General features: G+C 46.1%; 1 protein-coding gene across 5 annotated transcripts in view; it reads right to left on the bottom strand.

Annotated features, from left to right (window-relative positions):
* OSBPL8 (oxysterol binding protein like 8) overlaps nt 1–13365 on the bottom strand; it is a 939874-nt gene that overhangs the window by 188634 nt on the left and 737875 nt on the right. The gene's annotated exons all lie outside the window — the stretch shown is intronic.

Below are 13365 nucleotides of genomic sequence, written 5' to 3'. Positions count from 1 at the left end.
TGTAAGTGGTCTCAAACTGCGCACAGACATTTACCAAATCTATTCTGGTTTTGCGAGCTGACCTTTGAACTAATAGGTTGGTCTGCAAAATCCAGATTCGAAGTGGGTCTCAATTCCACCTACCTCATGAATAGTAATGAGATAGGTCACAAATTAAGACCCACAATGCCTTTCACAGGGATGGGGGCCTGCTAGGGTCAGCATACCATCTTGTCCGCGATTGCTTCTGAATAAAGCCATCATTTTAAATTACGTTTATTAAATGTTAAATGCAGACCGTTTTCCTCAAAGGAAATCAGAAGAGTTAAAAAAAAAACCGATATGTTTCACATTTTTTAGACTAGGCAGTGACCCATGGGATTACTGTCCTTCCTACACTTGAAAATGTATTTCATAATATTTACAAAGGGGAATGGGTCCTATGGAGACCCCTTTCACTTAGCGAATGCCTTACCACTACCTTTCAGTAGTTGGTAAAAGATTAAAATTCAATCACAAAACATTAATACATACCACTGCAATTTGATATTTGGAAGGGAGGCCTGCAACACACCCCTTCCAAATACCGATTTGAACTTTGGTCGCAAACCCAAATTGAGATTTGGTAACCAGTTACTGAAACGTAATTTGTGGTCTGCACATAATAAAAGGCCTTTCTGAGGTCACAGACAGATTCTGTGAATCGAGCGCTGTGCAACCAAAAAAAGCTTTGTAGAGATGGCCCTAAATGTGTATGCACTGAGATTACCTGTTGACAGCATGTCTCATCATCTCATACCTCATCTGTGCTATTACAGAAATGGACCCGTTATATGAAAATATCAATCTCTTCAAGCGAAAACAAGAGTGGTCTGTCCCCAACATTTAGGCAATGCACCCTCTGCATGATATAGTATGCAAAACAGCTAATAGTTTGCACCAGTCTATATCGTGAGTAACTTATAGCTCGAGGCAGAATATGCCACGTTAAATCGCATGCTTTTTCAACACATGACATTACAACGCGTTCATTACAACGACCGCGCTGTTACATTGCATGCCATTACAATGCAAGTCGGAACAACGACTTGCTGAAGGGGTGGCGCGGGATTTTGGAATAGTATAATATACTATTCTAGCTCCAGTCTGTGCAACAGTAGGGAAGGTGTTGGATTTGAAATCCAACAACTTCAGACCCCTAAAGCAAGTCATTGTTCCGACTTGCGTTGTAATGGCACGCGATGTAACAAAGCGGTTGTTGTAATGACAGCGTTGGAATGGCATGGGTTGTGTCGCATGCGTGGTAAACTATGTTTACCCTCGAGGCAGGATAGCAAGGAAGTTATGAATGGTTCAAGCTTCAGCTGATTTGTATGACATTTGTCTCTAATAGAAGCACACAAGGTAAAAGTGAAACAATGCTGACAACTATGTGTTTTAAAAGCGCTAGCAGCTCAAGCGTTTTTATCTTCTATGTTATTTTGCAGAAACTCTCAAGGTGCAGAGGGATGTGTGTCATCGCCCGAGTTAGAATCCCCTTAACCACAGGGCAACTAATTGAGATTTGAAATGAGAACAATGACTTCACATAAAGATCTTACAGGCCACTTCTTTACTAATCTTTGAATATGTTCCTCCATGAAAAGGCTTGTAGGCGAAACCTTAAGCATGACCCATTGGGGAGTCACCAGGAAGTGAGTCTTCAGACCTTTTTTCCTATAGAAGCTGCAAAAGAAACACAAGTATCCCTTGCATTCTGCAACTTTCTGTAAAGGTGAAACATTTGCAAACACAGGGGTATACAATGGTAAAGACCAAAGACTTGATAATTAGACCAACACAAAACTGATGAGAGATACTTGACAAGCAGTTATTCGAAAGGTTGAAGCTTCAAGACCCAAGCAATCTAAACACACAGTGCGACTTTTACAATGCCTCAAGATGAGGAGTACTGCAAAGGCACACTGAGGAAGGCTGGCCTGCATCCTATGCTGAGCTACCCACATATCCTTGCCCACCCAAGGAGTCTAAATCTTCAATGACTTTCTAAGAGTGAGGTACCAGTGACCAGACCATTGACTTTGTTGGCAAGGGAAAGGCTAGAGTTAATGTTTAGTCCTCAAGACTTCATTTCGCCTTCCATTTCTCAGACGGTACTCTCAAGAAAGAAGTTACACGAGGAATGATACAACTCCTACTGTATCATGATATAATGTAGTTCGAACGATGAATTTACACCTTCAGTCTGTATCTTAACACTAGACACTGGGACTATGAAGTTTAGCCCCTTCAACTGATTAATTATCAAATTACAAGATCCATGAAGGCACTGTGAGGAGAGCCTTGCCAACATTCTTATGGCAAAAGTTTCAAAGTACAACTTCGGATTGAAATGGGACGGGCGTACCTTCCTCTGAACTGAGATTTGTAAGGAGATTCCTTTTTTTTTGGCAGCTGAATACAGCTGCCTTTGTGAAGCCAATACCACTCCCTGGTATCACTAACCACAAAACTGTGTTTCGAACAAATGAGTAATCCGGTGTAGAAAGAACACTTTCACTTAAACTGGAATGACATTGTAAACTCAAGTACCGGGGGCAGGCACCGAACCCGTTTATCTTTGGCTAGGCCCTGAATGTACTTGCATATAGTCAGAAATGTGTTCTGAATCTTTCTTAAGCTACCTTTCATACTATGGAGCCCATATGTGATGAAGCAACCTAGAGTTAGAAGGAGACCGCTGGATGCAAATGCTTCAAGTAGCGGATACCGGCCACTGAAACGGAGTGTAAAATTAACTCAAAGTACGAGTTTGATTAATGACCCTGTACAGTGCTCTGCTGCTTTCTGGCTGGGTTGGTGCTATAGAATTACCACATACATACAAATAGGTACAGGAAATTGATGTAAAGCCCACAAGGGTAAAAGCAAGATTCAAAGAGAAAGTGTCCCTCTTGAAAACAACTGTAGCAGAGTTGCCAGTTCTTCTCAGTCAACAAAAACAGGTACTAAGAGATGATGTTAGCAGAGTACAAAGATGGAACACAAGTCTCTCCCCTAGCCCTCCTCAAATTACCAAGGTGCTATGGCAAGCTTTCTTGTCCTGATGGACACAACCACATCCATGGATCCCTCACACTGCTTAGCAGAATAGTTGTGCTCCCATTTTTATATTACTGACTATTTTAAGGCAATCTTGAAAACGATGTGTGTTATCGCCCAAATGAGTTTAGTTTAAACTTGCGATTGGATTCTAATCAGTTCATTCTGTTTTAGAATAAAGGTTATTGCTCACCATGGTTTAACAGATTCTATGTGAGCTACCAATGCAACTGCCTTTTGGAACACTCTCCAATTTCGAAGGCAAGTCCGGCATTACCTCACTCTGGAAAGCCAGAAACATGTTATTATTCCGGACCTTCTCTTCATTCAACTCTTGATTTGGCACTCTTAAGTCACTCTGGAGTTTCTAGCCAGTAGATTATGATATACTGATGAGGTTTATTGGAGACTAGGCAAACAAGAGGAAGGACTTGAAGTCACGGACGTATTTCCTTAACCACTGCCTTCTTTAATGTGTCTCGCTAGCCTGAAATGGTAAACATAATATTTAGTGACGGACCTTAACTTTTTCAGAATGATTGGAAGACCAAATTTAATCAGGGTTGATAACTCTAGCCTGCCTGCAAACATTCACTGTGTTGAGATAAAGAGCAGTAATCCGATGTAATGCTTTGCTGCTTCATTTTACATGGTGCTGTGTTGCATTCTGATGGCAGTAATAACAAGGTAATTGAGGACATGCACTGTGAATGTGCCCTTTGGCACAAGAGCACCAGGCTTTAAGCTGCCAAGTGAGCTGCATGATCTACCTTACCGCAGCATCTGTTGCTTCTGCGATTATCCTTGGTACGCCAAAATCAGATACACAAGTGACAGCAAATGAAATTTAAAAGGCAAATATTTTCTGAAATACTACTTTGTTCAACTTCAGCTAGAAGAATGTTAAGGCAAGTTCCCACTTACACAAAGAATTTTAAAAAACTCCGGATCATATTCACAGTCCATATGTTACAACAGTCCACATCAATGTAGCACAACCTATTAAAGATAAGGGAAGTGCAAACCTTTCAAGGAGATGGCATCATTCTGTAAGGCTCAGTCAGTTGAATTTGAGGTACACTGAATATCAACATAGGAAATTATAGAAGCAGACGTTTTATTAAAGGTTTATGGCAAAGATACAATTGAATGAGCCACACTAGAAGTACAGTTCCATGAGTGAGTGAACTCGCCAGCTGGCACTACAAAAATGTCCATGCATTGACTCATGTAATGACATCTGCAAAGAGTTATGCAGCTGGCCCAGCAACCACTCCATCATCAGTGCACTTTGCCTTGGCCTGCTGCGGTTGAACACCCTGCCAGAAACAAAGATCTGGGCATGCATGACTGGGAAGAACATTCTGCCTCATTGCGTGTTCATAAGCAGTTTTTTGTTTGTCCTTGCACATCAGAACCGAAAAAAAATACAAAATAGTTTAAACTATATATATATATATATATATATAAAAAATACAAAATAGTTTAAACTATATATATATATATATATATATATATATATTCTCTCAACAATGGTAGCTCACTGCAAAACGCACTCGAGCCTTCACGGGGTTACCAGCCTTTATTAACAACCAGGTATGGACGTGTGACACCAGCAGGTGAGTTATGCAGCTTCCCCCAGTTCCGACGCGTTTCGAGTTTCCTCTTCTTCATGGGTTAGGGAGGAAGTATGTGCGTGCTGCGGGCCAACCCCCTAATGTCAAAAGTCCCGCCCTCAATAAGGCTTGACTGGGGCTTGTGGGAGTTGAAGTGCCAAAATGTCCGCAGACTCTGCCATATTTCCCGCACTTATTTCTGCAATTTTGAGTCCTGGGTGGACCCCCGCTTGTTTCCACGTCCTCAATCCTGCGTGTCGGCCCCACAATTGGAACGATGTATTCGTGCCTGTGGCTCCCTTCTGTATCTGGGATGGTGCAGTTTCTGGCGGATGAGCGTCCGCCTCGATATTCTCTCAACAATGGTAGCTCACTGCAAAACGCACTCGAGCCTTCACGGGGTTACCAGCCAGGACTCAAAATTGCAGAAATAAGTGCGGGAAATATGGCAGAGTCTGCGGACATTTTGGCACTTCAACTCCCACAAGCCCCAGTCAAGCCTTATTGAGGGCGGGACTTTTGACATTAGGGGGTTGGCCCGCAGCACGCACATACTTCCTCCCTAACCCATGAAGAAGAGGAAACTCGAAACGCGTCGGAACTGGGGGAAGCTGCATAACTCACCTGCTGGTGTCACACGTCCATACCTGGTTGTTAATAAAGGCTGGTAACCCCGTGAAGGCTCGAGTGCGTTTTGCAGTGAGCTACCATTGTTGAGAGAATATCGAGGCGGACGCTCATCCGCCAGAAACTGCACCATCCCAGATACAGAAGGGAGCCACAGGCACGAATACATCGTTCCAATTGTGGGGCCGACACGCAGGATTGAGGACGTGGAAACAAGCGGGGGTCCACCCAGGACTCAAAATTGCAGAAATAAGTGCGGGAAATATGGCAGAGTCTGCGGACATTTTGGCACTTCAACTCCCACAAGCCCCAGTCAAGCCTTATTGAGGGCGGGACTTTTGACATTAGGGGGTTGGCCCGCAGCACGCACATACTTCCTCCCTAACCCATGAAGAAGAGGAAACTCGAAACGCGTCGGAACTGGGGGAAGCTGCATAACTCACCTGCTGGTGTCACACGTCCATACCTGGTTGTTAATAAAGGCTGGTAACCCCGTGAAGGCTCGAGTGCGTTTTGCAGTGAGCTACCATTGTTGAGAGAATATCGAGGCGGACGCTCATCCGCCAGAAACTGCACCATCCCAGATACAGAAGGGAGCCACAGGCACGAATACATCGTTCCAATTGTGGGGCCGACACGCAGGATTGAGGACGTGGAAACAAGCGGGGGCCCACCCAGGACTCAAAATTGCAGAAATAAGTGCGGGAAATATGGCAGAGTCTGCGGACATTTTGGCACTTCAACTCCCACAAGCCCCAGTCAAGCCTTATTGAGGGCGGGACTTTTGACATTAGGGGGTTGGCCCGCAGCACGCACATACTTCCTCCCTAACCCATGAAGAAGAGGAAACTCGAAACGCGTCGGAACTGGGGGAAGCTGCATAACTCACCTGCTGGTGTCACACGTCCATACCTGGTTGTTAATAAAGGCTGGTAACCCCGTGAAGGCTCGAGTGCGTTTTGCAGTGAGCTACCATTGTTGAGAGAATATCGAGGCGGACGCTCATCCGCCAGAAACTGCACCATCCCAGATACAGAAGGGAGCCACAGGCACGAATACATCGTTCCAATTGTGGGGCCGACACGCAGGATTGAGGACGTGGAAACAAGCGGGGGTCCACCCAGGACTCAAAATTGCAGAAATAAGTGCGGGAAATATGGCAGAGTCTGCGGACATTTTGGCACTTCAACTCCCACAAGCCCCAGTCAAGCCTTATTGAGGGAGGGACTTTTGACATTAGGGGGTTGGCCCGCAGCACGCACATACTTCCTCCCTAACCCATGAAGAAGAGGAAACTCGAAACGCGTCGGAACTGGGGGAAGCTGCATAACTCACCTGCTGGTGTCACACGTCCATACCTGGTTGTTAATAAAGGCTGGTAACCCCGTGAAGGCTCGAGTGCGTTTTGCAGTGAGCTACCATTGTTGAGAGAATATATATATATATATATATATATTTCGAAACAGTTGATTCCAAGCCAGAAAAGAATCCACACGAGCCCACTCGATCATCAAAGCAGCTTTATTCTTCACAGGGCAGAAGAGGACGACGCGTTTCGACCACGTCCGTGGTCTTGGTCACATATATATATATCCAAAACTTACAGGAACCCACTTCGGAATCAAGCCACACGGAGGTAAGTAGGCTCGGATACAAAAAATAAACATCCAAATTCGTGCCAGACGCGTTTCAGGAACTAATCCTTTCTTCAGTGGCAAAGTGGAAGACAAGAAGAGAAGCGTTTTTCGGTTGCGAGCTGACTTCAATTTATCGCACCTGCCCCGATGGGCGTGGCCACATGGCATTCTGGGCGATGCAGTTCACTCCCATGCTACCCCAGTGGGTGCATTCTCTTAAGTCAAAATAAATCCTTCAATGATGCACTGTATTTCTTGAAGGTAACTGCTTCGCTTTGCAGCTGCCAAGTGAGCCTGAAACTGACATCTTCCTGCAAAAGCGTCAGCTTCCCTCCATCCCGTTAATGGCAGCACCGATGGTGTCGTCACGGACCCGCATTGACGCGGTGGGCTACATCCTCGACCGGGTGAAGGCCGTTAATAAATCCAAAACTTACAGGAACCCACTTCGGAATCAAGCCACACGGAGGTAAGTAGGCTCGGATACCTTTAATGACAGTTTGCCAGCAGGAACACTTAAAAAAATAAACATCCAAATTCGTGCCAGACGCGTTTCAGGAACTAATCCTTTCTTCAGTGGAAGACAAGAAGAGAAGCGTTTTTCGGTTGCGAGCTGACTTCAATTTATCGCACCTGCCCCGATGGGCGTGGCCACATGGCATTCTGGGCGATGCAGTTCACTCCCATGCTACCCCAGTGGGTGCATTCTCTTAAGTCAAAATAAATCCTTCAATGATGCACTGTATTTCTTGAAGGTAACTGCTTCGCTTTGCAGCTGCCAAGTGAGCCTGAAACTGACATCTTCCTGCAAAAGCGTCAGCTTCCCTCCGTCCCGTTAATGGCAGCACCGATGGTGTCGTCACGGACCCGCATTGACGCGGTGGGCTACATCCTCGACCGGGTGAAGGCCGTTAATAAATCCAAAACTTACAGGAACCCACTTCGGAATCAAGCCACACGGAGGTAAGTAGGCTCGGATACCTTTAATGACAGTTTGCCAGCAGGAACACTTCAAAAAATAAACATCCAAATTCGTGCCAGACGCGTTTCAGGAACTAATCCTTTCTTCAGTGGCAAAGTGGAAGACAAGAAGAGAAGCGTTTTTCGGTTGCGAGCTGACTTCAATTTATCGCACCTGCCCCGATGGGCGTGGCCACATGGCATTCTGGGCGATGCAGTTCACTCCCATGCTACCCCAGTGGGTGCATTCTCTTAAGTCAAAATAAATCCTTCAATGATGCACTGTATTTCTTGAAGGTAACTGCTTCGCTTTGCAGCTGCCAAGTGAGCCTGAAACTGACATCTTCCTGCAAAAGCGTCAGCTTCCCTCCGTCCCGTTAATGGCAGCACCGATGGTGTCGTCACGGACCCGCATTGACGCGGTGGGCTACATCCTCGACCGGGTGAAGGCCGTTAATAAATCCAAAACTTACAGGAACCCACTTCGGAATCAAGCCACACGGAGGTAAGTAGGCTCGGATACCTTTAATGACAGTTTGCCAGCAGGAACACTTCAAAAAATAAACATCCAAATTCGTGCCAGACGCGTTTCAGGAACTAATCCTTTCTTCAGTGGCAAAGTGGAAGACAAGAAGAGAAGCGTTTTTCGGTTGCGAGCTGACTTCAATTTATCGCACCTGCCCCGATGGGCGTGGCCACATGGCATTCTGGGCGATGCAGTTCACTCCCATGCTACCCCAGTGGGTGCATTCTCTTAAGTCAAAATAAATCCTTCAATGATGCACTGTATTTCTTGAAGGTAACTGCTTCGCTTTGCAGCTGCCAAGTGAGCCTGAAACTGACATCTTCCTGCAAAAGCGTCAGCTTCCCTCCGTCCCGTTAATGGCAGCACCGATGGTGTCGTCACGGACCCGCATTGACGCGGTGGGCTACATCCTCGACCGGGTGAAGGCCGTTAATAAATCCAAAACTTACAGGAACCCACTTCGGAATCAAGCCACACGGAGGTAAGTAGGCTCGGATACCTTTAATGACAGTTTGCCAGCAGGAACACTTCAAAAAATAAACATCCAAATTCGTGCCAGACGCGTTTCAGGAACTAATCCTTTCTTCAGTGGAAGACAAGAAGAGAAGCGTTTTTCGGTTGCGAGCTGACTTCAATTTATCGCACCTGCCCCGATGGGCGTGGCCACATGGCATTCTGGGCGATGCAGTTCACTCCCATGCTACCCCAGTGGGTGCATTCTCTTAAGTCAAAATAAATCCTTCAATGATGCACTGTATTTCTTGAAGGTAACTGCTTCGCTTTGCAGCTGCCAAGTGAGCCTGAAACTGACATCTTCCTGCAAAAGCGTCAGCTTCCCTCCGTCCCGTTAATGGCAGCACCGATGGTGTCGTCACGGACCCGCATTGACGCGGTGGGCTACATCCTCGACCGGGTGAAGGCCGTTAATAAATCCAAAACTTACAGGAACCCACTTCGGAATCAAGCCACACGGAGGTAAGTAGGCTCGGATACCTTTAATGACAGTTTGCCAGCAGGAACACTTCAAAAAATAAACATCCAAATTCGTGCCAGACGCGTTTCAGGAACTAATCCTTTCTTCAGTGGCAAAGTGGAAGACAAGAAGAGAAGCGTTTTTCGGTTGCGAGCTGACTTCAATTTATCGCACCTGCCCCGATGGGCGTGGCCACATGGCATTCTGGGCGATGCAGTTCACTCCCATGCTACCCCAGTGGGTGCATTCTCTTAAGTCAAAATAAATCCTTCAATGATGCACTGTATTTCTTGAAGGTAACTGCTTCGCTTTGCAGCTGCCAAGTGAGCCTGAAACTGACATCTTCCTGCAAAAGCGTCAGCTTCCCTCCGTCCCGTTAATGGCAGCACCGATGGTGTCGTCACGGACCCGCATTGACGCGGTGGGCTACATCCTCGACCGGGTGAAGGCCGTTAATAAATCCAAAACTTACAGGAACCCACTTCGGAATCAAGCCACACGGAGGTAAGTAGGCTCGGATACCTTTAATGACAGTTTGCCAGCAGGAACACTTCAAAAAATAAACATCCAAATTCGTGCCAGACGCGTTTCAGGAACTAATCCTTTCTTCAGTGGCAAAGTGGAAGACAAGAAGAGAAGCGTTTTTCGGTTGCGAGCTGACTTCAATTTATCGCACCTGCCCCGATGGGCGTGGCCACATGGCATTCTGGGCGATGCAGTTCACTCCCATGCTACCCCAGTGGGTGCATTCTCTTAAGTCAAAATAAATCCTTCAATGATGCACTGTATTTCTTGAAGGTAACTGCTTCGCTTTGCAGCTGCCAAGTGAGCCTGAAACTGACATCTTCCTGCAAAAGCGTCAGCTTCCCTCCGTCCCGTTAATGGCAGCACCGATTGTGTCGTCACGGACCCGCATTGACGCGGTGGGCTACATCCTCGACCGGGTGAAGGCCGTTAATAAATCCAAAACTTACAGGAACCCACTTCGGAATCAAGCCACACGGAGGTAAGTAGGCTCGGATACCTTTAATGACAGTTTGCCAGCAGGAACACTTCAAAAAATAAACATCCAAATTCGTGCCAGACGCGTTTCAGGAACTAATCCTTTCTTCAGTGGCAAAGTGGAAGACAAGAAGAGAAGCGTTTTTCGGTTGCGAGCTGACTTCAATTTATCGCACCTGCCCCGATGGGCGTGGCCACATGGCATTCTGGGCGATGCAGTTCACTCCCATGCTACCCCAGTGGGTGCATTCTCTTACGTCAAAATAAATCCTTCAATGATGCACTGTATTTCTTGAAGGTAACTGCTTCGCTTTGCAGCTGCCAAGTGAGCCTGAAACTGACATCTTCCTGCAAAAGCGTCAGCTTCCCTCCGTCCCGTTAATGGCAGCACCGATGGTGTCGTCACGGACCCGCATTGACGCGGTGGGCTACATCCTCGACCGGGTGAAGGCCGTTAATAAATCCAAAACTTACAGGAACCCACTTCGGAATCAAGCCACACGGAGGTAAGTAGGCTCGGATACCTTTAATGACAGTTTGCCAGCAGGAACACTTCAAAAAATAAACATCCAAATTCGTGCCAGACGCGTTTCAGGAACTAATCCTTTCTTCAGTGGCAAAGTGGAAGACAAGAAGAGAAGCGTTTTTCGGTTGCGAGCTGACTTCAATTTATCGCACCTGCCCCAATGGGCGTGGCCACATGGCATTCTGGGCGATGCAGTTCACTCCCATGCTATTTATTTTGACTTAAGAGAATGCACCCACTGGGGTAGCATGGGAGTGAACTGCATCGCCCAGAATGCCATGTGGCCACGCCCATCGGGGCAGGTGCGATAAATTGAAGTCAGCTCGCAACCGAAAAACGCTTCTCTTTTTGTCTTCCACTTTGCCACTGAAGAAAGGATTAGTTCCTGAAACGCGTCTGGCACGAATTTGGATGTTTATTTTTTGAAGTGTTCCTGCTGGCAAACTGTCATTAAAGGTATCCGAGCCTACTTACCTCCGTGTGGCTTGATTCCGAAGTGGGTTCCTGTAAGTTTTGGATTTATTAACGGCCTTCACCCGGTCGAGGATGTAGCCCACCGCGTCAATGCGGGTCCGTGACGACACCATCGGTGCTGCCATTAACGGGACGGAGGGAAGCTGACGCTTTTGCAGGAAGTTGTCAGTTTCAGGCTCACTTGGCAGCTGCAAAGCGGAGCAGTTACCTTCAAGAAATACAGTGCATCATTGAAGGATTTATTTTGACTTAAGAGAATGCACCCACTGGGGTAGCATGGGAGTGAACTGCATCGCCCAGAATGCCATGTGGCCACGCCCATCGGGGCAGGTGCGATAAATTGAAGTCAGCTCGCAACCGAAAAACGCTTCTCTTTTTGTCTTCCACTTTGCCACTGAAGAAAGGTTTAGTTCCTGAAACGCGTCTGGCACGAATTTGGATGTTTATTTTTTGAAGTGTTCCTGCTGGCAAACTGTCATTAAAGGTATCCGAGCCTACTTACCTCCGTGTGGCTTGATTCCGAAGTGGGTTCCTGTAAGTTTTGGATTTATTAACGGCCTTCACCCGGTCGAGGATGTAGCCCACCGCGTCAATGCGGGTCCGTGACGACACCATCGGTGCTGCCATTAACGGGACGGAGGGAAGCTGACGCTTTTGCAGGAAGTTGTCAGTTTCAGGCTCACTTGGCAGCTGCAAAGCGGAGCAGTTACCTTCAAGAAATACAGTGCATCATTGAAGGATTTATTTTGACTTAAGAGAATGCACCCACTGGGGTAGCATGGGAGTGAACTGCATCGCCCAGAATGCCATGTGGCCACGCCCATCGGGGCAGGTGCGATAAATTGAAGTCAGCTCGCAACCGAAAAACGCTTCTCTTTTTGTCTTCCACTTTGCCACTGAAGAAAGGATTAGTTCCTGAAACGTGTCTGGCACGAATTTGGATGTTTATTTTTTGAAGTGTTCCTGCTGGCAAACTGTCATTAAAGGTATCCGAGCCTACTTACCTCCGTGTGGCTTGATTCCGAAGTGGGTTCCTGTAAGTTTTGGATATATATATATATATATATATATATATATATAGATATATATATATATATATATATATATATATGCGCTCCAGGCAATGCACGGCTAGTGCTTCCCATGATCAATGATCTCCACTAATTAACACTACTCAGCACAATCATACTTGGTCTTGGCTGGGCTGGTGCATGTCCTATGTAGCAAAGACCTCTTACATGCTGCAGAAACCATAATGAAAAGGTACAGCATTGATAGTTATCCCTACAGTGTTAAATTACAATGTCTGTTACATGACAAAGACCTGGATTGGTTCTCAAAGGGCAAAATACTCGCGGTGTACAATCTTGGGAGACCCATGTTCATTTTTTTGGTCATAGCTTGAGTGGGAAGCTTTGCTAAAAAACCTTACAGAATCAGTTTAGGAAGGGATGCATAAACGAATACGTTATGTGTCTTAAAGCCTAAAATAAACTTGCATGCATGATATGGAGACATACATTTTAAGAGCAAATTCATGCTATATAGTACATTTTGCTTAGACCTTTCATGTGAATGAAAGCCTCAATGCCAAGGGCACAGGTTTCATAAACCTTCTCTCGCTTTGTACCTGCTTCAAACTCAAACCTTTGTTAACACAGACCCAAAGTAACTTGCTTTGGTGCAGTTCAGAGATCTTTGGGAAAGGAGCATGTGGCCCAGGTCTCACTGCTAAGTTGTTCAAATGCCTGGGAATAACATCACTGATCGGTACTACTGGTTGTCAAATTATAGCAGGGGGCAAATAACTGCACAGATGAAGAATCAGCATCCTTCAAACAAGTGGATTTAGCACCATATAGGATCTGAGGGTTCAGAGCGGGTGACTGCATTTGAGAGGAACCGAAAAACCTAATTAGAAAATAAGGATCAAAAAACTTCTG

The sequence above is a fragment of the Triturus cristatus genome, chromosome 4_1 (assembly GCF_964204655.1).
Source record: "Triturus cristatus chromosome 4_1, aTriCri1.1, whole genome shotgun sequence".
Classification (NCBI taxonomy): Eukaryota; Metazoa; Chordata; class Amphibia; order Caudata; family Salamandridae; genus Triturus; species Triturus cristatus.
This window is presented reverse-complemented; position numbering and strand designations above follow the sequence as displayed.